The sequence below is a fragment of the Fukomys damarensis genome, unplaced genomic scaffold (assembly GCF_012274545.1).
Source record: "Fukomys damarensis isolate Sample0158 unplaced genomic scaffold, DMR_v1.0_HiC HiC_scaffold_36, whole genome shotgun sequence".
Taxonomy (NCBI): Eukaryota; Metazoa; Chordata; class Mammalia; order Rodentia; family Bathyergidae; genus Fukomys; species Fukomys damarensis.
The window spans coordinates 44,730,413-44,737,271 of NW_022900948.1; the positions used below are offsets into that span (position 1 = coordinate 44,730,413).

Genomic DNA, 6,859 nt, shown 5'->3' on the forward strand with positions numbered 1-6,859 from the left:
GGAGGCCGACAGGTGGGCTCCGCCGTGGAACCCCCTACGGCAGCCCCGGGAAGGCTGGCGCTGACCCTCGTGGGTCGGTCTCAGTGGGTCCCTGCCCACCCGCCCACTTCCCAGCTCGCACCCTGCCTTCCCCGCCCTGCATCCTCTCCAGAGGGGCCCGCGCCAGAGGCTAAGGTCACTGAGTCCTGAGCACCGCTTTCTTCAGGGGTGGGGGTGCGTGGCCCTGGCGGGGACGACGGAGGCCTGGCTGTTTGACCTGGAAGGGACAGCGGCCCTGGGCCCCCTGCACCGCCGGGGTGGGGGTGCCGTGGACAAGGACCCCGGCAGGCTGCTCCCCGCCCCCACGCCGCCGGCCTCGCAGCACATCTGCAGCCTGGCGGGCCGGGCCGCTCACCCGCCTGTGCTCAGAACCAGGCGGGGCTTCCCGACCGCGCAGGTGCTGGTGGACTGGCCAGCCGGGTGGCTGGGTGGCCTTTTCTTCAGCTTCCGTGCTGTGAGACGCTCTGGGCCCTTTCGTAAGCTCAGCCCAGAAGTGGTACTCAGCTGTCAGCAGGCGGGCTGTGGGCGGGAGGGTGCCTGGGCTCTCCGGACCGGACAGCCAGGGCGGTGTGGGGCGGGGCCAGGTGTCCTGGTCATCACCGTGTCTGCGCCCAGCTCCTGCGCTGGCAGCGGTCCACTCCGCAGCGACCCTACCCGTGCTGGGGAGAGTTGCAATCTACGTTTCCTATGAGGAAACTGAGGCGGGGGGCACAGCGGCAGGCCGGAGCCTGCACAGAGAAGCGTTGCTCCAAAGCTGTGCCCAAGGGGGACCTCAGAGCTCGCCCCGAGGGCCCCGCCACGTCCTGTCCTCGTCCCCCTCCCCGCCTACCTGCTGTAAGCCAGCGATGGTTCATTCTGAGTGCGGAGGGGCCTGGGGAGGGGCCCCTGGTTTGGCTCCCTGGGGCTGACCAAGTCCGTTTTAAACTGCGTGCTGGGCCGGGCTGCTTTTTTTTTTTTTCTTTTTTATAGAGTTTATTGGTACTTTTTAGGGATACAGTACAGTTACATTTGTCATTGGGATCTTGTACCTTTACACGACAGGTCTTGGTTCTCTCTTTCCCTTGTACCCCTGCCCTCCCTTCACCCCCTCCACCTTCCCCTGTTTACAAAGACTTTGTTTCCATTTTTTCCTTTTCTCATTTTTTTTCTTTTCCCGCATTTCCTTTGTCCTACCCTTCCCTCTTCCCCTTTCTCCTACCCAGGAACTGTCTTCGAGGTGGGCTGCTGTCTCCGTGTTCCTGCTCAGTAGGGCTGCGCCCTGGTGCTGCACGAACAGCCCGCCGGCAGGATGTGTGGAGAGGGCCCACGTGGCCTTCCTTCTGGTGGGCAGTGGTGCCACCTGCCCTATGCCCTTTGTTCTGGGGGCTCCATGGGCGGGGTCAAGGGCTCTCAAGGGTCTGGACAGCTTGTTAAGTCCCAAGGTGCCTGGGTGCCCCTCGCTCCCAGATGTCGGTGCCTCAGGAGGTGCCGCACCGCACTCAGTGGTGAACAGGGTGAGGGAAGGCAGGGGCTCCCGCTGTGGGGCCCTCCCTGGACACATCCGCATTCAGCCTGAACACCCTGGAGCTGTTTCTTTTCTCTTCTGCACATCTGATTCAGACATCAGTGCCCTCCGGCTCCCCAGCCTGCCCGGTGCAGCTCCTGCCCGGAACAGCAGGGGGCGGAGGCAGGCGCAGTGGAGGAGCGGGGCCTCTTGCTGCCGGGTCTTGCAGTACGGTGGCCAGACTTGCCAGGTTTCTTTGAGGTCGGGCTGGCTCAGTCTCTTGCAGCTTGGAGGTGAGGCTGTTGCATCCCCTTGTGCCTAGGCTGGGGGACAGGCCAGCCCTCTCTCCTAGGGGCCTCACTGTCCCCATCTGAAAAACAGGCCTGCTGGACTGGGATGTGAGCAGTGCACAGAGTAATGTGCCCTGCTTTGGGCCTGCTGCTCGCAGCAGTTGTTACATTACAGGGTTGTTTCGGAGCCCTGTCTGTCAGGCTCCTAAAGCCAGGATGGAGGCCTCAGCCTCCCGTGGCCTGGCTCTTCCTGCCAGGCGGCAGATGGTCCCCGGGGTGCTCCGCCCAGGACTTAGGTGGTCACTTCCTCCTTGTCACTCTCGGTCACTCCTCCTTGACCTTGCTGGCCAACCTTGAGCCTCTTCTACTGCTGCCCGGATGCCTAGGACGGTGCCTGGCTCGCAGCAGCTTATGCCAGGCGCCCGGAGCAGGAGCCAGAGGAACAGCGATGCTGGTGTCGCTGGGAGGCTTTTGGGTCACTCAGGTCAGGGCTACCCTGAGACTTGGCAGGATCCTTCCTGCTGGATGAGGACTTGTCAGGCTGGCAGCATGAGCCACCCAGGAGCTAGAAGGACCCCAGGAAGGCAGGGCCTGCTCCATAGCCTGGGGCACGTCAGTCACCATCTCTGCTCTGGGGTTCCGATCCTGTCCCGCCTCTTCCTCTAGAAGCTGGGCTACATGGGAGGTGTTGGAATTTGGGGAGACTGAGGGCAGTGGAAGGGTCTTTTGTGTTTTTTTCCCCTTGCAGTGTTGGGTGTGGAACCCAAATCCTCAAACAGGCTAGACAAGTGCTGTAGCACTGAGCTGTACCCTGTCCCTCTTTAGTTTTTATTTTGAGACAGGGTCTCACTAAGTTGTCCAGGCTGAGCTGGAGCTTCTCATCCTCCTGCCTCAGCCTCCCAGCCTCCACCACCACACTCAGTATTAGACGGGTCTGGCACGGTGCCTGGCTCTGAGGGACCTTCCAGCCTCTCCTAGCAGCCGTCTTCTCCATCAGAGGGACCCTCGGGCCTGGCGGCAGAGCCCAGCTGCCCCCATGGCCTGGTCCTGCTCCCTGGCACCCAGCTTCTGACATCCTGCTGTGTCCGGTGACAGCCTTCTCCGGGACTGGGACCAAGCCAACTGCAGAGTGTGGGCTGTGGGGCATGTGGCTGGGAGGGGTCTGGGCCGTGTCACTGAAGCCCCTTTGGGATGCCTCCCAGTGGCTGGGCTCTCCGGTAGGGAGACAGCAGGCCCCGGTGACTTGGGTTTGGAAAGATCATTCTTGGCCAGGATGCAAAGAGCAAATGGCAGGGGACAGTAATAGAACCTACAGGTAATCACAGTAATGGACCGGGGTGACAGGAAGGACAGACTCCGGGTGTACTAGGAGGGAGACTCACGGTAACTTTCATTATCTTGTAAACTTGGGATTATGTACTTTTTATCTACTTTTCTTTTTCCAGCTTTAAAAAACCTGATGGGGCCAGGCCTGGTGGCGCACGCCTGTAATCCCAGCACTTGGGAAACTGAGGCAGGAGGATCGCTGTGAGTTCGAGACCACCCTGGGCTACATAGTGAGTTCCAGGTCAGTCTCAACTCTACACAGTGAGATGCTGTCTCAAAAAACAAACAAAACAAAAAAACAGCAACAAAAAACCCGATGGGAATATCTGTCCTTGTCATCAACCATTCTTCTAAAACATTTTTTTTTAAGCTGTACATCACAGAAATGTAATTTTTTGTTTGCTTGTCTTGAAACAGCGTCTCACTATATTCATAGTTCAGGCTGGGCTTGAACTCACAGCAACCCTCCTGCCTCAGCCTCCTGAGTGGGTCACCACACCCAGTCAAATCTTAGTGACTGCTGGTCATTGGACAGCCAGGTTCCTTCTTCCCCTCAACAGTGCTGTGACAGGCTTCTCTGTACAGAATCTCTGCAGGTGTTTCTCTTTAAATATAAGAAACCAAAATGGGGCTCTGTGTTAAAAGCTGGGGCCATTTTCAAAAGCTTTTGACTAAGAAGTGTAAACTGCCCTCCAGGAGATTGTTCCGATTTACCTCTGCAGCCGAAGTGGAGGAGAGGGCCTGCTCACTTGCATCCTCACCGGCCCCATGCCTTCTTGTTTTCTTCGTCGGTGCCATCATCACGGGCTAGAGAGGTGGAAGTCACTGTTTCAAGTTCATTTCCCTGATTACTGCTAAACGGAACCCTGGCATTGAGGTGCTGGCGGAGACTCGGGGTCAGGAAATTAAACACCCTCACTTTACGGACAGATAGGACAGAGCACTGAGTCTGTCACACGGGGTAGGACGGCGTGCATAGCAGCCGGGACGTTTGCTCGCCAGGGAGGGGACAGTGTAGGTTGCAGGGATCTCAGGGAGAGCAGGTGGCAGGATGGGATCCACGGGGACCTCACCGTGAGACGGGCTGGACCGCGGGGCCTCCTGAGGCGGGCATGGGCAGGCACATAGTAAGTGCTCGCTAGATGCTTTCCCAGGAAGGCGGCCGCACAGTGGGGTGGGAGTCCTTGGCCATTCTGCTGGGCTGTCCTGGGAGCACGAACACGGACCGGTGTCCACATTCCCTGGCCAGGTCACTGCTCGATCCTTCTGCGTCAGCTACCCCGGTATGAAGAGCGGGGAGGAAGGGCCAGCTTCAGAATTCCGGGCTTCTGACTTTTTTTTGAGACAAGTTCTCACTGTGTAGCTCAGGCTGGCCTCGAACTGGCGATCCTCCTGCCTCGGCCTCCCGAGTGCGGGGATGACAGGTGTGCACCACCACGCCCAGCCAGGCTTCCAATGTATGTGCACAGGCAGGTGCAGCCTCCCAGGGCTTCAGTCCCAGCATGGTGGTGGCCACCGCGGTGACCTCAGAGTCTGCGTATTACTTTCATCTCCTCTGGCCCAGGCCCTCGCCTTGTGCTCCTGGCATTTGTCACTGACTCCTCCTGGGAGCCCCGTGCGTCTCTGCTTGACGGACGAGGCCAGGCAGGGTGCTGCCTGTGGCTTCGAGCCCTGTCCTGCCAGCCCCAGAGCCTGCACCGTGGACCCCAGGGCCCGGGGAGGGCAAGCGCTCGGGGATGTTGCCGGCAGGGTGGGCGCTGTGGTCACGTGTGTGAGCCCCGACTCGTGTGCACGCTGTGAGCGTGAGTGACGGGGTCACGGCGCATGTTGGGAGTGGGTGAGCCGCGCACACGCGTGCAGGTTGTAAATGTAGCTGTGCCCGGGGGCGGGGGGCGCTGGGAGGAGACACAGCCAGGCGGGGAACCGGATCAGAAGGAGGGGGCTCGGCCGCATTGGTGATGTGGCTGCCGCTTCTGTGTCCCCCTCCTGCCGTGGCCCTGGTGGGCCCTGGGAGCCCAGCTTCCCGTGGGTTGTGATGAGTTCTGTTACCAAGTTCTCGGGCCAGGAGTACAGGTGCTGGCGGCCACAGTGCCCACTCCTGGGCCCACGTTGGAGACAAAGAGAAAGAAGTGTAGGGATTTCCAGGCCTGGGCCTGGGTCAGGTCTTTGTGCCAGCAAAGCCACAGCCTTCCCACCCGAGTCTTCCTGCTGTGGTCTCTGAGTCCCGCGACCTTAGAGTTGCCTGTGTAGGTGGTGAGCACCCCGTCCCGGGAGGCATCCCAGCCACCGCTCCTGGGTTCCTGGGGTGGGTGTGGCCGGACAATGGGTAGATGCTGACAGCTGTAAAGGCAGGGCTCTGCTGCTTCCAGATGTTGTGTCTCCTGGGCGCACTATGGGCAACTTCTGCCTTGGCTTCCTTCAGGAAGGAGGCGGGGCTGAGGCCTTGGGGAGTGCGAGGCAGCCAGGACCTAACACCCGAGGGAACGGCAGGCATGGTGGAAGGGCCGGAAGTGCAGAGCCTCTCAGCGCAGGGCAGACAGGAAGCAGCGAGCCGGGGGAGGAGCCTTCCAGACCACGCCCACTGACCCGCCACTCCCAGCCAGGCCCCGCCCCTCAAGCGAGGCAGCTCCGCGCCCCACCTATGAGCGCAAGGGGCTCTTGGGGACACGGAGATAGAGACACACAGGAGGAAGTGTCCAGGAAGCAATGACAGGAGCCTGTGGGTCGGTGCTCCTGTCCCTGCCCCCGCATCCATCTCCTCCGAGGCCCCAGTGCTGACCATGGGCAGCGACGTGCCCACATCTCCCGCTGTGAGTCCGGGCAGCGCCCCATTTCACTGTTGGCACTGTCCCCGCTCTTGGGGCACCTGCACCTGGGGCCTGGTGGTGAGGCACAGCCTGAGGCCCAGGTGGGGTCCCCTGAGGAGCCCCGTGCTGACCAGCACCCACTTATGCCAGGCCCCCGGGCACCAGGCAGAGACTGAGTTTGTGGGTGCCCGGACACAGCCACAGAGGGGCCAGTGATGGAGGGACCCTGGCGGCTGCCTGTCTTCCGGCCTCTGTGGCCGCACTGGATGCCAGCCCCGGAAGCGTCGCCCTCGTGCTCTGGATTCCAGGCGGCTCTGAGGAATGTTTAACCAGGCAGGAGCTGCACGGCCGGCTCTTTACCTCTCTCTCCGGTCTTGGGGCCATGGCCGCCCTGCCTCAGCCTCTGGGGGACATGAGGTGGTCCCTCTTTTTTCTTTCTGATCTCAAAAGCTGCTCTGGGGACGAGGAAGAGTCAGGATTTGGAGTCAGATCTGTGGCTGCATCTGTGGCTCTGGGTGCATCCTGGCTGGAACCTCTGGATCTGAGGGAGGGGTGGACGCAGGACGTCTGGCCTGCTGGGGTTGGCTGCTCCTGCTCGTAGCCCCACCAGGCCTGGGTTCAAATCCAGCTCCAGCTCTTATCAAGGCCTAGACCTCAGACCCTCCCTTTTCCACCGGGTCCCTTTAGCCCACCTATAAAATGGGCAGATGGTGGCTGGGTTCAGGGAAAATGTTGGCAAAAGTTCCACACCCATCCCGGGCTTTGAATTCCTTCTCTGCCTCCTGGAGGCTTCATATGTGAACTGGGAAAACAGTCTTGGGGGCTTGCTGCCAGGATAGGTGGGTGACCTCCGAACTGGGCCTCCGGCCACACAGAGGCGGTTTAACCTCCAGCCCTTGCCTGTGCCTCCCTGA

At 60.7% G+C, this 6,859-nt stretch overlaps 1 protein-coding gene across 4 annotated transcripts in view; it reads left to right on the forward strand.

The window, feature by feature from the left end:
• Nucleotides 1-6,859, forward strand: part of Ncs1 (neuronal calcium sensor 1) — a 29,781-nt gene that overhangs the window by 1,278 nt on the left and 21,644 nt on the right. Inside the window, exon 1 of one of the 4 annotated variants that reach the window (XR_780888.1) lies at nt 157-174. The exons of 2 other annotated variants lie outside the window; for them this stretch is intronic. The gene's annotated coding sequence lies outside the window, so the exon portion shown is untranslated. Of the gene's footprint in view, nt 1-156; nt 175-4,568; nt 5,949-6,859 lie in introns of those variants that run through there. One more of the 4 variants, XR_780887.2, reaches the window with a different exon arrangement.